Source organism: Eurypyga helias, unplaced genomic scaffold (genome assembly GCF_000690775.1).
Source record: "Eurypyga helias isolate BGI_N326 unplaced genomic scaffold, ASM69077v1 scaffold41312, whole genome shotgun sequence".
In the NCBI taxonomy this organism is placed as follows: domain Eukaryota; kingdom Metazoa; phylum Chordata; class Aves; order Eurypygiformes; family Eurypygidae; genus Eurypyga; species Eurypyga helias.
In genome coordinates, this window is record NW_010238627.1 from 18,633 (window position 1) to 36,773 (window position 18,141).

Consider the following 18,141-nt stretch of genomic DNA (forward strand, 5'->3'; position numbering starts at 1 on the left):
TCTTCATACAGCATCGAGTCAAACAGGACACAGACATCATGGCTTAGGGTACACTTTTCAGCATTTTCAACTTTGGGATGAACATAAGCATCATTCTGACCATATATTTTACACAGGTTATAACTTCAGGGTTTGCTTTTCCTTACTATTTTCATAAAATTACACTTGTCTGTAGAGTTCCCAGGAACCAGAAAATGCTGAAAAATTTCAGAGCATCATTTTGGCAAACAAAATGAAGCAAAGCAGCTGTTTTGAGAAAAAAATGGTTATATGCTACTTAATGCTCCTGCAGCAGCCATGTCCACTTGCTTCACCAACCATGTATGTATTGTATTTAGGTGTGTATTTAAGTATGTATGTATTAAAGTGTGTATTTAAATATATATGTATTTAAGTATATATTCAGAATTAATATCAATGGTGTATCATTGTTAAACTTGAAGAAAACAACAATCAAGCAGTAAAATATACTTTTCTGAAATCTATTCCCTCTTAACTATTTTCCCTAAATGAAGATGGTAGCCATAACGCAAAGTGAATAATCAATAGTGAATTTTCTGCTGCACTGCTTAGGCCCCTTGCTCTGAAAGCAGGTTACTATTTTTCTTGGTTTTGTATTTAACCCGCTATCCTTACTCTACATTTGGATAACTTATCAGCCACACACCATACATTGGCATATACCTGTGCAACTTAGAAGAAACACCAGAATTGTGCAAAATTTCATCTGTTTTAAACCAAAAATGCATGCAAATCTCCTGAAAACACTCCCCTATATACTAGCTTAAGAGCATTTCTGCAATTCAAGCACACAAAAATACCTGACACATTTTCCACAAACCCTTTGGCACTAAGGCTAGGCCAAAAGACTTTATTTTGATTGTGAACGGGGAGGGGTGGGGGGGGGAAGACTGGCCGTGTGATCCGGCTCCAAGACAGAAGCCTTTGTCAAAAGGCAGCAGGCCCAAATCACTATTATTCCCAAAACCTTAATCACAGTAATTAGGCACAAATGGTTAATCACAATCAGAGCTGGTCTCAGATCAAAAGCTGGTAAAAAAACTACACCCATCGATTCCATTGATGTGAATGTTAACATATTACTTTCAGGTTACATGTTTACACAAAATACAAGATTTAGTGAATGAAAAGTAGAACTTGAATACTGCTCAACATAAAAGAGCTTTTTATCTTACTAGAGATTAATGACTTGTTAAAAGTGTGGTTAAGCACTACTATCAGCAAGTCAAGGACGTAAGGTGTGACTTGCAATGGAATGCCGTTGGGTATGAAGAGACACTGCAAAAGCAAATTTAAGGCTATACAATTTATGTAAAACCAAATTCCTAGCTACATGTTTAGTCAAATAACCTGACAGCTGGATAATACTCAGTAAATATCTCTCAGAACAACTCAAGTGTAATTATATGGTGGCTTTTATTCCTACTCTGATTTATATTTCTAAACATCTACATTATTACATGTATTTCATTTTAACCCACTTCATAGTGACATTATCCGCTGCATAAATAGCAAATTTCAAGCAGTTCCATCACTACAGATCAGAAGATCCTTAACACCAGGAAATCAGGCTACTCTCTTGTGTCAAACATCTGCAGGGAATGGAACTGTCATCAGCCAACATGGGCCAGAAAGCTCCTTGTATCCCCTTCAAGACCTCTTCAAGACTCTAATTCTCCAGAGGACTTTTGTAAAAGATGGGAATGAGGCAAAAGCATTAAACAATTTAGATGATTATTTCCAGAAATACTTCTACAGTACTGAAGTGTCACAATACTTTTAAATCAAGCAAATAGCACGTGGCAAGACTTACAAAGCTCACTACAAGAATTAGATGCTTATACTCCATGAAATTCAGTTGATTCCAGAGGTATAGTTCCACCGCTCACTTTTAAAAAATTTGTCCATGACTAAGACGAAAGCAGTATCTTAATAAGTATGAAGCCCAAGAGAAATAAAGCGCAGACATTTTGATATGTTTAATACCACTGCGAAAGCTATTCTCTCAGCTTTTGCGCAGAAACGGGCCATTAACCATACACGGTGTGCCTGCAGTGCGAATCACTAGCTGTCTCAAAAGTCTACTCCTGCCCTGGATTCACAAAGGGTTTGAACCTGATGTACATTCACGTAACTTTGGCGCACGAGAACAAAACATACAAGGTCAGGCCTTCAGCGTAAGTGATGGCGACATTCAAAATCACATCTGCAAGAAGTACTACTGACTCGGACAGCTTCAATGGGGCAACCATTCTGGCTCCTTCTAGATCATTTAGATACGTCTCCACAGTCAGACATTTCCTCCATTTGCTGTTTTCAGAGGAGGTTTCCTGCTAAGTGCTTAAAAAAGGCGAAATGTCATTTTAAATAACATTTCTAGCGCAAATACTGCACAAACATAGCTTTCCCTGTAAGTTTTTACAGTTCTTTTCAGCAATCTAACCACAAGGAATTGAATATACTGCTTTAACCTCTGCTAAGTATCGTTCTTATACTTATTGACAGCTGGTGTTGATCATTTGAACTGGAAAACTTGCAGGAAGGAAGCACCTGAGTTCAGCTCTGAGTGTTCTCCAAAGCATCCAGGAGTGTTTTATGATACCATTCAATGTCTTTAATCAAGTAGTTCATTACTGGCTGGCAGAAACCCTTTGTTGCTGTGAACTCAGCACAAAGTTTTGTTCATAGTACTGCCGTTTCCTTTTCAAATTTGTAAGGTTACTGTGCATCAATCTCCTGCTGCTCTAAGTTTGGCAGTCTTCTCTAAGCTTTTATTTTCCTAAAGGTGACCGCTTTAATAGGTCTCAAGTCTTCTATTTCTCAGGATTGGCTTTTCTTCTCCATTCCTAATGATTTCAGACCACCTACATGTTCTGTAAGCCTTCCATACACTGCTGAATTTTTATCAGAAAATTTGTAGCAAGATTTTAATTTTTTTTTCAAAGGCCACCCCCTGGCAAGTTCTCACTCAAGCCCACAACAGTAACACAGGCATTTCAGGATACACCAACCAGGTTCTTTTGCAGATAGATAGAACCATAGAATGGTTTGGGTTGGAAGGGACCTTAAAGACCATCTAGTTCCAACCCCCCTGCCATGGACAGGGACACCTTCCACTAGACCAGGTTGCTCAAAGCCTCATCCCAGCCTGGCTTTGAAGACTTCCAGGGATGGGGCATGCCCATTTCCATCCTTCTAGATACTTGCTAGGTTCAATTTATAGTTTGCTTGTTCAGTACCAAAAGTTATTACATGCTGCTTCTTAGCAGGGATTATTTGTTCCAGTTAAATGCAACATTAAACTGATCTTTGCAACATTCAGTTGGCTAGGGATATACGTGGACCAGCATCCTGTGTGCCTGTAAAGGACACAAAGTCTACCCTCAGCTATCTCTGTGCTGTTGGAGCACAGTACTAAGAACTGAAAAAAAAAAAATCCTTTACCTCTATTGCTGACATTTTGTTGAATATTACTGAACAAGTCACACTAGCTCCCTCCATGTGTTTTCCAAGATATGACACCAGAATGCAGCTACTTCATAAGAATACTGCAAGAACCAAATACTAGGCATCCCTTCAGTGCTTCTATCTTCTCAGACTCCTCATTGCCTCCCAGCACTCCCCATCTTACACACCTATCGATTAAATACCTCAGATAACTATATGCCTATTCCCTGACTTCATCTGGAAACACTTTCTTTAGTGGTAAGTACCATACAGTAGTGGTCAGCAAGAGCAATTTCAGAGTCAAAAGATTATCTATCTGTATGATATTACTTATAATATACAGAATGAGAAAAATGCATTTAAAACTGGCTTCAGGGAAGGAGGTTTAAGAGACAGTGGTGAGTGATGGGCATGCATTTTATAGCTACCTGCTTTGTAACAGGATAAATTTTTTTAAAAACACTGGTGGGAAGAGACTGATGATGGACCAGCCATCAAAAGCAACCACCTACATATAAGTATTTTCTGTTGATTTTTTTTAATTTGTTCTAAGCTCTAATTTACTGTTAATGCTATGTAATTTGCCTCCTCAACTCCCACTTAAATCTCTAATTGCAAATGACCGTAGCAGAAGTGGTTGGAAAGGCATAGAATGCCTAACTCCTTTGTCTTTTCTTCATCACCAAGGACAACTGTCCCTGGTAGAAGCATTCACCTTCTCATGACTTCCTTGCATTTCTTGAGCCACGCAAAATTTTTAAGAAACACTACTCAAATGGTCTGCCAGAAATGGGCATCAGATAGTCTCTTTCATTACAGCCTTAAACCAACTTATGAGTATGCAGGTAAGTACTTTATGCTTATGACTCTCACACAGCAAGAACACAAAGCAATACATGCCTCCCCACATTCCAAATATTTTTGCTAACTCAAATCACTTGGCATTTTCCACCATGTGGGCAGGTTTCACAAGAAGCCCCCTGCGGAGTAGAAGTTGTACCACTACCTGGGAAAAGTGTTTAAAGGAACAAAGGGTTATTACATGTTCAAATTCTTTTGAGCTGAAGAAGAATTCAGACCATAAAATGTTGTTTCTTTGAAAATCATCTGCCTCTGCCTTGCCCTTGACAAACGGAGCCCCTAACACACCACAACATCAGCAGTACAGGATTTTTCTGTTCTGAAGAGGTATTTCCATGCGGCCTCACTGCCCTCTGAGTTAAGGCACAGAGAAAAACACCAGATATGGGTTGGCAGCATCACAGAGCCTGCTGCTGAAGCATGACCCAACAACCACAACCGATACACGCAGTCCTTGCCAGCCACCCGTACAGCACCGCGCATGTTTGTGGAACAGGTAACACATCACCATTTCCAGAAGCCCCGAGGGGAGCTGAGATCATGAACCTTACCAGTGTGGGCAAATGCATCTTGTACGCTTCGGTAATCTGGTAAATGAAAGAATCCTTATGCTATTAGAGCTCTGAACATTCCTCTGACACAGGAAGCAGACAAACGAGACGAAAGAGAGCTAAGAGGAAATCTCTCTCCACTGGGGCAGGGCATCAACTCTGGAGCTCCCGCCTGTCCTGCAGGAAACCCATCCCACAGCTCATTGGCATCTTTCACATCCAGACCAGGTAAACACACTGCTACTCTGCAAGCAAGATGACCACGCTCCAGCAAAGGCCGCAACTGCCGCACTGGTTTACGTTCTGTATCCGTGGAGGTACGGATTTGTAATCAGTGGGGCTGGGCAGTCTAACCAATTCTGATCCAACAGAAATCTTCCCTACCTCATGTTATCCTTCTTCCAATACCTGTCCCCATTCAAGACCCTTGGTCTGCTGGAGGTGGGCTGCAAACAAGCCCTCACTAGCCCTGCACAGGCAACTGGAACACTATCTTACTGGGACTTGAGTCCAGGCAATACAGACCAGCTTGAAAACAAAGACATAAAAAGAAAATTAAAAAACCATACAAAACAACCAAAAACCAATCAACCAAACACACACAAAAAGCACCCCACAGGAACCAAAAACCAAAGCTAAAAAGTCTCAAACATTATAAGGCAGGGTGAACAAACTGTCTCTGTAGCTGGCACCAAGAAGCAGTCAGTACTCCTACCAATCTGGAAGACAATTAGATTCCAGCAGACAAACCAGAAAGCCATGATTATGATTGCTGATGCTGCAGAGCATGGCTGGCCTGCATTAGGTTAAGTAAGCTGGAAGCAAGCCAGCATCACTGAACAAATGGCATGGCACATTCTGGAGGAAACCGAGATTACTAATATCTTAAAGGTGACCTTTCACACGTGCTACCCCAGCAAAGCAGGCAATTCTCTTGGCTGTAATGGATGAAATCAGCAGAGGCCAGTCTCTTGAAGTTATACACTTTTCATACAAATAGGATTTAAAAAAAAAAAGTAGTATAATAATTGACTGCACCTCATTTAAGCAAAGTACCCTAAGTGCTTTATTGGTTTATTTCACCCTTTCCCCCTGTTTTAAAGAAAACATAATCTAACTTTCCATTATTCATTATCATCCAAGGCAGGCAGCAAACTAAAAAAGAACTCTAATTTTTAGCCATACTGTCTATTAAAAAATGTAAACCGTTTCCTAAAAGGGCAGGTGCATTAATTAAGGCTGCCTCAGGATAAATGAAAATTAGTAAGAGTGCTCTGCTTTCCTGAATGAGTTTTCCATAGATTATTTATAATTGAATGAAACCAATTACAGCATTTGTAACAGAAACTGTAAGTTAAACAGTTCCACCTTTGCAGAACCTGAAGAGCATACCGCATGAACAGGAAAAGGTCTCCGCGTTCATATGAAGGGAAAGGAGAAGGTATCAACTTTTCTAAAAATTTCCTCATAGGTCAAAACCAGTAAAGGCACTGGGTACAAATCCCATCAGCGAATCCCAAAAGGGCCTTAGCGTAATTGAGAATCAGGCCTCAGATCCCAAGAAGCCATCTCACAGCCGGAAATCCTAAAGCTGTAGATTGAACTCCTTTCCGTTTCTTCGGAGAAGGAAATACAGCTTAATTAGGCTCAATTTTCTAAATAATGGTTATCCTCTGTAACTAAAGTTTTAAATCAGTATCAGACTAAGTGCTTGCTCAAATAGTGGAACATGCTCCGTCTTCAAAATCTTACCCTGCTGACAACTGAAAAAGCTGGAATACTGAGGGTAACACACACCGGCGTATAGTTTTTGTTCTCCAACAGCAAACATCCTTTGCTACCCCACAGAGCAGTGTCTAAAAGGGGACACAATCTTTTGCTGTGCAGAGATTTTGCTAGTGAGAGAAAACAAAGAGAGCTTTGGGGAAAAAAGAATTAATGTAGTTGCAAACACAAGAGCGCTTTCTGATTTTATTCTGAATGGAAGAAGGAAAATGTTTAATGTCACTGCTAGGGAACTGAGAAAGACCTGAATAAAACTATTTGAATAACCATTAAATAAAATCCTCAGCCTGAAAGACACTTCAGAGTGAGTTCTACCTCCGCATCATCTAAAAGCAATACACTCGTTGAGTTCATCTGTAATTATCTGATATTCACCTGGATTAAGAATTTTACCCCATCAGTAAGCTAAGCAAGTGCACATTAATCACGAGGCTGAAAAATGCAATGCAGAATTATGTTTTAGCATTTTCTAACATGCTGTACATACCGCAGGAAATATGTCACACCATTTTTGCTTCCAGTAGTCAGAAAGCTTAACTTTATTCCTAATTAGTTCTGTGTAATCAGTAATGAAGCCATGTAATATTTGAGAGTTACCCATCTATAGTCAGAGAAAGCTAATATATATAATAATACTGTCCTTTGAATTTCATTCCCCTTCTAGACTCACATACAAGTAGCATCTGAGTGAAAATCAGAGCAGATGCAAGAAGATTGTTCATTACACACCCCAAGTTTAGCACTGCTCTGTGGGACACACTGTGATGCTACCAACTAGGCAACAGCTCGATGAAGACCCACTGTTTGGCATTGCGTCTAGGCTCCAACGCCTACCGTGCGTGCTCCAAGAACCTGACAAATGTTTCCTTAATTTTTTGCGTCTGCTAATTTATTGACATCCAAGGACAAACATAAGTATCATTGATGGGAAAGGAAAGGACAAGCTAAGGCAACGTGAATTGAGATAACTACAAATATCAAGTGAAAATTTTATCGGATTACTAAAAGTGGTGGTTGGTTTTATAATCTATGTATTATATTGACTGTATAATAACATTCTGGCTCTGTCAGGTGTTCTAAATTGAAGAGAGCTGTGATATTAAGTATCTTGGAAGTTTACAAACATACAGACATTTTTCTCCTAGTAAAGTAATTCCTTACTTCAGAATACCCTTCACCATAGCTTCTTTCTGTAGAACATTTCAAGTATTTCTTTTCCTGTTACATAATGTGGTGATCAGAGTTCAGCACAGGAATTAAATTCTTAAATCTGTGTATTTCCTTCTCATTTGTTCTCTGCAAATATTCCTTTATTTTCAAGGCTGGCAGATCCATCTGCATTATTTTAGTTTAGTCTTTACCCTGCTTAAGGCCGCACTACTACAGTTTTTTTCCAATGACAGTCATGTTGAACTCCATCTAAATGCAGTCAGCTGCACCGTCAGTCATCTCAATAATTTCTGGTCTAATCTTCAACACCTTGAGAGAACACCTGCCAGTCATACACAGCTATTATTTATGAGACAGTTCTACCATCCTATTTTGTTCATCCTTAACGTACCACTTAGAAAAATGGATCCACTTTAAGTGTATTTTTATCCTTTACTTACATAAGTGCTGTCAAATAAGTTTGATCTTTTTCAACCTCTTTTTCCAACTTTTTTATGACAGGTGTACTCAGTGCAGAGCAGTACTACCTTCCTGACATCTCAGTCAACCCAAAAATAAAAGGACTGTAAAGTTAGGAAACAGTTGATGTCTTTGCCTTTTAGAAACCCGCTCCTTTAACCCCTTACACCCATTCCTGTGGAATGTCTGCACGCACTACAAATACATGCCAGGGGAAAACTGCTCCCTAGAGTTACAGAATCAGATATGTTAGAGTATGAAAATACATTGTTAGTATTTAGAAAATCCTGCAGATGAGACAGAGCTGTCTGCTTTACAAGGTTGCCTCTCTAGGAACAAACTTCCACCCCCCTTTCATTTCAAAGCAGACTCTACTGAACCCCATCATAATTATCTGTAATGTTTTCATGGACTATTAAACAAAGATCAAGACTAAAAACTGATGCAAAGACAACACCACCTTGTTTAAATGTTTCATCAAATAATGAAAGTGATAAATGAGAGTAGAGAATAATTAGCGAGTACTTACTGTAGCGGAGAGCTGCGGTCCATTCAGCTGTGCATGCAGGATGGCTTCATTGATGGAGTTCCGAATTCCCGTCAGTGCTATTTCCAGATCATGTGAGGCAGCTATTTCATTAGTCAGATATTCCAGCGTGGAGATATACTCCCTCCATTGTGCATCCAGCTCTGACACACTGGCCAAACAGCCCCTCATTACGTTTAGACAATATCCAACACAGGGCCTGATTAGGGTCAGACCCTGGCAATGCGGGCAGTACTGCATCTTCACTAGAGCTTTACTACATTCCTTGGTGAGAGCTGCATGTTCAGTAGTATTTATCACTTCGATGCCCAGACTGAGGGCCTGGCTGAGCATCCTACTTGCCCAAAGAGATTCTGACAGCTCTGTAACCATGTTTTTAGAATAGCGTCCAAAAGGATTTATGTCTTGCCTTGTAAGCCGTAGACATTCTGTGTAGTCCTCTGATAAATCTGTAATTCCTGGGTTTATTAGCCGACTATACACCAGAGGAAAGAGACTGTCAAAGAACCGTAATACTGCACTTTCCACTGTAGTCTCTGTGCCCAGAATGTAGAGAGAGATGTCTGTAAAAAGTTCTTTAACAGGCTCTGCTGCTTCTTTTGCCATCGGTCTGTAAGCTGTCTCAAACAGGGAACTTGTGCGGTTTTCAGCAAAGCGAAGCAAAGACTCAAAGGCCTCTAAAAAAAGGGGCAGGAGAGAGAAAGAACTAGAGGTTAATAGCAAGCACCCAACCTCTTAGTCACAGGACTAAAGTGTCCTGAACAGAAGCATCAACGGTTGTATGAAACCTGCAACATGAATACACTAATAGTTAATCCAGCTTTCATCAATAACATGATTAAAGAGACACCAAAATACTACATTTATATAATAAAGGCAACACACAATGCACAAACCTTTTTTAAAGAAACATTGACTGTACTCTCACTAGCTAAACCCCGACCCAAACTCAAGAGATGAAGGAAGGCCTCCCACAGACACAAGTGAGCACAGGCAGGGTACATCCGAGATGGCTTTTGTAACCGACACTGCATTTGGGCAGTTCAACTACACACATTGCCATGACATCCCTCTACATACAAGCGACATTGGTTTCCAGTACAGAGGGAAGACTGCAATGTTTTTGATGTTCTTACAGAACTCCAGAAAAAAATACTTGAATAGGCAAAATTATTTGCGTGATGCAAGTCTGGAACAGTGAAACAGGAGGAGTACCTGCTAACAGGAGCTGTCTAATACACCAATTGCACTGAACCAAGTTATAACATATCCACACTTGAAAGGGTGAAAATTCATATTCAACCTACTTGTAAAGCTAGAAGACTTCACTGCATCTTGATATTAAGGTCAGAAAATAACACCTCATCAGCGCACAGAAACACAGTTACTTATTCATTAGCTGTACTTTTCAGCTGTAACTGTCCAAAATGCTGTAATAACTTAATAGTTTATGAAAGCAGTATCTTGATAACATAAGAGCTTAAAGCTGTATTAGTTTTCATCCCAAGTGATCTACTGCTATGAAATCCTGCATGAAGAATGGAAAAAGCATAAGGCACTCATGTCCTACAATCGGTCTAGACTGGTAAAACACACGCTTGTGCAGATTTGGAGAGCTGACAAGCAGAGGAAGTACATGGTAGAACAAAGGACTCAACAAAGCTGAGATACGAACAGTGATGTAGACAAGTTGCTGGACAGCAGCTCCATGAAATCCCTTGAGATAACTGCATGCTACAGCAGCTGAAGCTGTTGTCACAGGGCTGTCAGCGCGTGGCTGAAGCACTTCTTATGAAGTACAACCCAGGGATGAAGGAAAGATACTGGGTGGATCAATTCTCTCCCTGTTAACAACAGCTAGGTCTGGTCACCAGCCAACGGTTGGGCAGGACTTGATATCAAGTCTGCTAGGAACCAAAATGAAAAAAAGTCAGGAAAGCGGTACCTCCTTTCACTACACTATTTTCAAGAGGCCTACAAAAAAAAAAAAAAAAAAAAAGATTGCCATGGTTAATGCACTTCAAACTGCAGAAGGCAAATAGTATACACCCAAACCACAGACTGGGGTGCTAGAACTCAGCGAAAGAGGCAAAGAAGTGCTCATAACCAAAATTATTTTTATGACACAGAAGACTAATACACGCCATTCCCACTGCTTTGTTTGGAAGCTCTACAACAAAATGCCTCTAACATAAATCACTCTTGCACTCCTCTGGATGGCGAGTAGTTCCAGAGAAGGCAGGACACCTATCCCTTTATATCTCCTGAGGACTGGCCAGATAATGGGGTTTCAGTCTAATCCTACTGTACCTTCATCATAACGCCACCATTCACTGCAGCGTGACACAAACCGAAGTCACTCAGATCAGGTCAGCAAAGGAGCAGATACAATACTGCAGAAGTCAAGATTAGCAAATGCTGGCAAGGTTTTGTATTACATCTCCCTGGGCAACTAACTTGCTTGTTATGACAAGCACTACAATCCCTTTTCCACAAAGGGTGATTTAACTAGACAGATAATACAACATATCTCATTGTACATTAAATCTTCAGTATTTTACACACAAGCACACTCTATCCTTCTGCTGGAGAATCACTTCAGCATTCCCACTAGTATTACAGCAGCTAATACTCTGAAAGTTCTTATAAAATCCTAGAAATTAAAATTTCAGATACACTTCAGTTGAAAAAGAAGAAAGTTCATTCTCAGGAAGAGAAACACCTCGCCAAGTGTCAGACTAAAGCAGACTTTTATAGCTGAAAAAAATTATGCAAGTTGGATTTGTGATGGAAATAGCGAGACAACCTAAACCTTGTGCAGTTATTGGGGCAGTAGCACACAGCTAAGTTTGTTTGCCACATCACCCCTATATGTTTGTTTTTATTTCTAGAGCAAACCTAAACACCATTTTTGTTAACCATACTAAAAAGGCAATGTAAATATTCAAAGCATGAAAACAGTGTTCTAAGTTCCCTCCTTCAACTACTCTCTCTCTCAAGGATATTCAGCTTATCATTAGATTCTGAGAGCAGGGCCTGTCTCCTGCAATGCCAGAGTGTAACACTGTTGCTTTACCATCTACGCCCATAAAGGCATTATCCTCATCTGAAAACTAAATGAAATGCATTTCTGAATGGGCAGGTATCCTCACTGTCCTGAGAAATAACAGCACCAGCGAAAGATGAGCACAAAATGGTCAGTGGCAACATACATCCCACGAAAATAGATTTCAGGAGTATTTCCTGGGATACTAGGCTGTAGACAAAAAACCATGCAGCATTTTATTTTCAAACCTCTGTACTCTGAACATTCTGCATTCAACTACATTAAATTTTGCATTATTCTGAGACAAGTATGAAAACAAAATATTTAATAATGTCATTTATTTTACACTGTATGGGAGATAAATGTGATGGTATAGAGCTTTGTTCCTCCTGCAATAACACCAAGAGTACGGTACAAAAATATACTTCTGCTGACTGTAGATGTGCTGCAAACGCCCGTAAGGTATCATTTGCTTCTTTATCACCACTGGTCAGACAAAAAAAATGGCTCGTGCTTGCAGCACTATAGCAATGTTGCACCAGAAGGAAATATGTAGATCTTCTTTCATTGTGATAAGACAGTAAGATGTTTGAAACAATCAAATTACTGGATTAGCTGGTTGTTCTTAGACCTTTAATTAGAAACAACAGGGCTTCACGTAACAATGGACAGCTTGCATTCTGGTTGTACAGAGCAGGCAGCCTTAGCATCTTGTTTTAAAGTGATTAATGATATGCTTTTAATGCACCTCGTATGGTACTTTGTATGGAGTTTCTAAACCTCAGGGAAGGTTTACCACTACCTGGAAACCCGAGTGCTCATCTGTGCAGCCACATACAGCACACTTTACACATTCATGAACTCACGAAAAGGTCAATTTTAAGCCTAAGCACACACACTGCGAGAAACATTTGATCATCTTTCACAGCCTTTGGCTTCAACCTCCTCATCAGCAGCCTACAACATAAACTGCAAATATATTGATTCTGAACAGAAGTAGGCCATAACTCATGCACAATTTGATGGAAACATTATGGGTTTTTTTTATCCCTTTAGTATTAAAATAAAAAGTAAAGTGGATAACAAGATTTGTTCTCTTGTTTCTCAAAAGCCCCTTTCTTAAGACTACAGGTACAGCAAAACAACAGCCAGCTTTGGATTTTGAACTAACACGCTGGTAACTACTTAAAGTCAGGCAACATCCCTTTCCACGGGGAAAATTTGGTTCAACCTGTTTATCATGCGTCACAAAAGGCTTGGCACCACCAATGTGTCTGCGACAGTCAAAGACAGCTGATCAATACAGGTCACCTCCGGAACCTTCATATCCGAACTGCTGGTGTTGGACAATTAGCTTCAGGAGACAAGAACAGTTATGACACGATCACGCACTGGTTTTACTGCTCCCCCTGGTAGCACAGAACCTGCACAGCCAAGCAGCTCCCCAGTTTGCATGCTGTGCTCCTAGCCTGGTTCCTAGCATTCACATGCATGACAAACTGTATCGTGCTCAGTCTAACACCCGTAGATGGAGGAACATTGCTCTGCACATACAGCATCCATGATTACTCATGATGAGTGTGGCACAGCTTGGCTTTGAGTGACAGCTTCCTTCTGACAGAAACACATCCACGCTGACACAGAGGGTGTTTTAATTCTCCCAAACCAGCCAGCAGCTTCATTCCATATACCCAATGCAGTAAAATTCACAAACGATTCCTGACTTACCGCACACTGGCTTTTGTACCAGTGTAACACCACTGACTTCTTCAGTGGGATTTAATTCTGATTTAATTCTTCCCAGTGGCGGAAGAAGCTGCAGAATGTAAGCGTTTCTGCTAAAGAAAACTGCTAAAGCATAGTGCTACAGGGAGAAACAGATTTAGGAGGTATGTATCACTGCCCAGTACTGGTGTGTCAGCATTTTCCAAAGACTTTATTTTTTTCACCACCTGGAGGTCTATTTAAGGAAAGAACAAGAAGGCTTTAAGACACAGGAAAAATAGATAATATTTTAACTAGAGCTTGACTAGTTCCTCATGTGACAAACACTGTCTAAGGCTAACTCACTTGAGCAGGAATAGCTCCTTGTGTTTTGAAATTGCTGTCATCTCTGTATTAGTGCAGTCAGGTGCAACAGCTCTCCAAGTCTGTGTCCAGGCCAGCACCCCTTCTGGTGCAGCCTTATCCTTAGGCCAAGAATCAAAGATGCAAAACCACTACACATCAATTTGCCACTCTTTCTGCCACAAAAATCTTTCTGGGTGTGTTCTGAGGAATTGTTCATGTTTTCAGGCTCCCAGACACATGGTAAAACAGCCCCAAGGAAAGACCCCAAAGAGATTCACTGAAGCACACAGCCAGTCTGCACGTACATGGCAGTATGAGAGTTTTATTCAGGATTGCCTTCATATCACAAATCCCAGATTTCTTCCAATGCAGGAAGGTCACCAAACATGGTCTTAGGAAATACACACAGATGGGATTTTACAAAAAAATCTGTACTGACATATGATAGCCATACATAAAAGTTCATTCACTTCCCTCTCTTATAACAGACCTCCACAAGCTAGAGATCCTTATTCCGTAAGCAACTACAGGGTTCAGATGGGGAGCACCAGGGGAGGCTAAGCAACTTCCAACTTTCTGGATTATACATCAGCCCAAATCCCCATTTTTTTCTTTTCAGAGGTCCAAGGCATGAATGCCTTTTCCCCCAGATAGAGTCCATCTGAGCACCAGACTCCTTTGCGCACACAGGACCAGTTCTGTTGCGCTGCAGCTAAGATAGAGTGGGCCCACTGTTTGAACCCCCACGTCTTCAGTGGCCAAAGCCATAGAGCTGACTGCAAACCCAACATGCCTGTGTGAGGGGAAAGGCCCTGTCCGTGCCATTATGCTTCGGCGTGACTCAAAGCTGGCACCTCGCCCACAGAACTCGCAAGGCAAGACCACCCTGCTAATGCAACGGCTCCCCACTACACTGATACACTGCAACAATGGAACACATGCTGAACTGACATTGAAAAACCCCACAAAAGTCTAAAAAAGTAAAAAAGGAAACCATTATATTATAAACATTACCAAAAAGATTCAGTAATGCTCAGTAAACCGAAAGTAGAAGCAAACACAAACTATCTATACAGACATAACATCTGTGTACATTTCAGATTTGAGTGTAATCACGAGAGAAGAATGACAAATTTAAGTAGCTCCATCATTTGTTTGGTCTCTTGGGACCACACTAATATTTGGCTCCTTTCCCTTCAACATCTTGCATTTATTACAGAGTTACAGGATGAACGAAAGCTACAGTCTGTTGAATAATAGCTTCCTTGTAATGCTTTCAAGTCCATTAAGTCTTCTGCATCTTTATGGTTTGCCCAAATAAAGGCCACCACATTCATATTTTGCAGCAGTACAGTTTAAGCACATATTTGCAATTTGATGCATAGAGGACAGTGTACACAGCAGAAAAGTCACACCCGGATACACATCTACATGACACAAATGAAAATTCAGAGTTCTACTTTTTTGGATATGTAATCATCTTTAAACAAGATGAAAAGTTGGAGGATTTTTTTACATCTTAAGATTACTTCAAAAAAAGAATGTAAGTGCAAAACAAATTGTGTCATGTTTGCAAAGACAGAATCTGAAATCCATTCATTCATTAAGCTAGCTTTAAAAACAAATTGTAACTTTCAGCTTCATTTCTATTTTGTGACATTTTCCCAGTAGCAAAGAATATCAAGCACTGGAAGTTTCCTTCTGATTTATCCTGAATCATCCTCCTGAATATAGGGCCGAAGCTCTTTATTAATCTCCTCCTTTTTAAGTGGTTCACTGGTTTTAGAATGGCATTCTTCCAATACACAGTCACACCTGATGATGCTGACAAGAAGTAACATGTTAATGGGCATACCAGTCTCATGGAAATACAATGTCCACCACATCGTAGTTGAGACTTTACCAACTGCAGGGTTGACTCAAAATAGTTTGGGTCACAGGAAAGCCTGAAAGCTCTCCAAATCTGGGCCAAGTGGAAGCGTCTCTTGCTTTCCACTCACCTTCTGTAGCTGTTTTTAACAGGGCACAGCGCAAACCATTCAAAAGCATAAAAGCACAGTAGTTTTGGAAAGGGAGGAGGGGGAAGTTTGACTTTGCTCAGCTGGACAGACAGGAGAGGGTATGATGTCTTTATAGCTAAATCAGACCTTCAGAAAACAGATCAGCCGGGAAAAAAACCCCACACCCAGCTTTCCCTTACTGTGCTTAGGAGCAAGTCTTTACTTAATGTCGCTGTGAGCTTGTCTACATCAGTAACTTCAGATAAATACCCCGTCACATACCTGTTGATAGAAACTTCTACCCAAGCTGCAAAGTAAGAAGACTGCCACCTTCTCAGTCCGTACCTAATGGATATGGACAACTCTGAATAACCACAGATCAATGGGTAGGATTATTTACAGGCTATTTCTATCCTCCTTTAACCTTCTGCTCAGTTCCCATTATTATTTAAGACTGGTTTTAACTTTTAAAAAATCATGAAAAGTTGCAAGGGCTTAAAAAACTTCTAGCAGTAAGACTTCCAGAGTGTAATACCTGGTGTCTCCTTAGTCATATCTCTTGTGCTGGAAGCTTGGACAGCGGTTTGCCCCTCTAACACAGGACATGAGAAAGCCTGGTGCAATTTGAGTTTCAGAGCAGCAGACCCACTACTGTGGTTTGGTAACATGGGCAAAGTTAAGACACTTAGGAAAACCAATTTCCAAATGATCTGTTGGAAGACTGGCTTCCAATAACAGCAACAGCAACCAACACCATTAAGTACCATCTGAAAACTTCTATCTTGGCATGAAAATTAGTCGTTTATTGTTTTCATGTGCACAAACCTTTCAGCCCTGGCACAACTGTGCAATTACATAGGAACCAACCACCTCTCTGCCTGCTGCCCCAGCCAGCAAACCTACACTATTTTTTGAATAAAACACTTCTACAGTCCACTTACTACTTCTTTTTCTTCCACTCTTCTTTTTAAACAGCTTCTTTACTATACAGTCCTGTACAGGGAGAAGGGGAGGAAATATGCAGCTCATATTTTGGTGAGACTGTTGAACACTGAAACCATTAACTTTGGGTTATTTTGGCGAGTATTTGATTCTGGAAGCATCGGTAATAAAGGTAAGATCGCCAAGTTTAATATAGGTTCACTGCTTCATAGGCTGGTGATGCAAAGGGAAAAAAGCCAGTAGCCACACAAGCCTAGGAGATACCTTAACAACAACAGGAGAGTCCAGTGATAAATAGCAATCTTTTGTTCTGCTCTGGTCATTCTGCCATGAAATCAAACAATGGCATGTGTAGGCTGCATGCTGAGGAATATATCCAAATTGCTGGAAGTAGTAAAAAAATGTGTGTGCTGTGGTTAAACATAGTGGCCTTGGCTTTATCATTAACAAAACAACATATAAGAAAGTTGCAACCCAGCTGCAAAAGTATTTATCAGAGACAGACTAGAGAAAACTCTGCAGTCTGCAATACCAAACCCTACCTGCCATGTGTAAGGAAAACACTACATGGAAGAGTTAGTGGAAAATAACTACGTAGTTATGCTTCACAAAATCAGTTGGTTTGCTGTCTTGATTTTGAGCTGCTCACTATATATTTCACCTTTTAACGTTCTGTGAATCATAGAATTGTTTAGGCTGGAAAGGACCTGGAAGATCACAAAGTCTGACTGAACACAATGAATGAGCTGGTAATTAAATTTACCTGTTTATTATTTCTGTATGCTACATTGCAGTACAGTTGTACCTTATTCTATACCCAGTAGTTACAGGGTGCAATTAGTGACTCCTTTTTAAAGTGTGCGGCCTCAAGTAAAACTAGATCAGCCGACCAGAAGGCTGGAGACCAGATGTGGTATTAACCTTTCATGACACCACTGGGCTTCTGCTGACAGATAAAGCGAGTAGTTGTTTGGGAGATTTGTGCAGTAGAAGGCTGACTGACATCTAGCATCACCACAGTGAGATGATCTAGAAGAGCAGTAAAAGCCCTGAGGACTATGGCTGAACTTCTTATAAAGCTGTGGCTATCAGTATTATTCTCCTTCCGACAAAACAGAATTCCAAAAGATGATTCATGTAATTCATATCTGCCAAGTTCAAACCTGTCAGCTATGACTTAACATCAATTCACAGTTTTAACAGGAGTTGAGCCAAAATAACTGAAGAACTATGGCTGTGCTT

General features: G+C 40.4%; 1 pseudogene; it reads right to left on the bottom strand.

The window, feature by feature from the left end:
• Positions 1–8,762: 8,762 nt before the first annotated feature.
• LOC104506823 lies at positions 8,763–17,904 on the bottom strand (annotated as a pseudogene).
• Between the last annotated feature and the right edge of the window lie 237 nt (positions 17,905–18,141).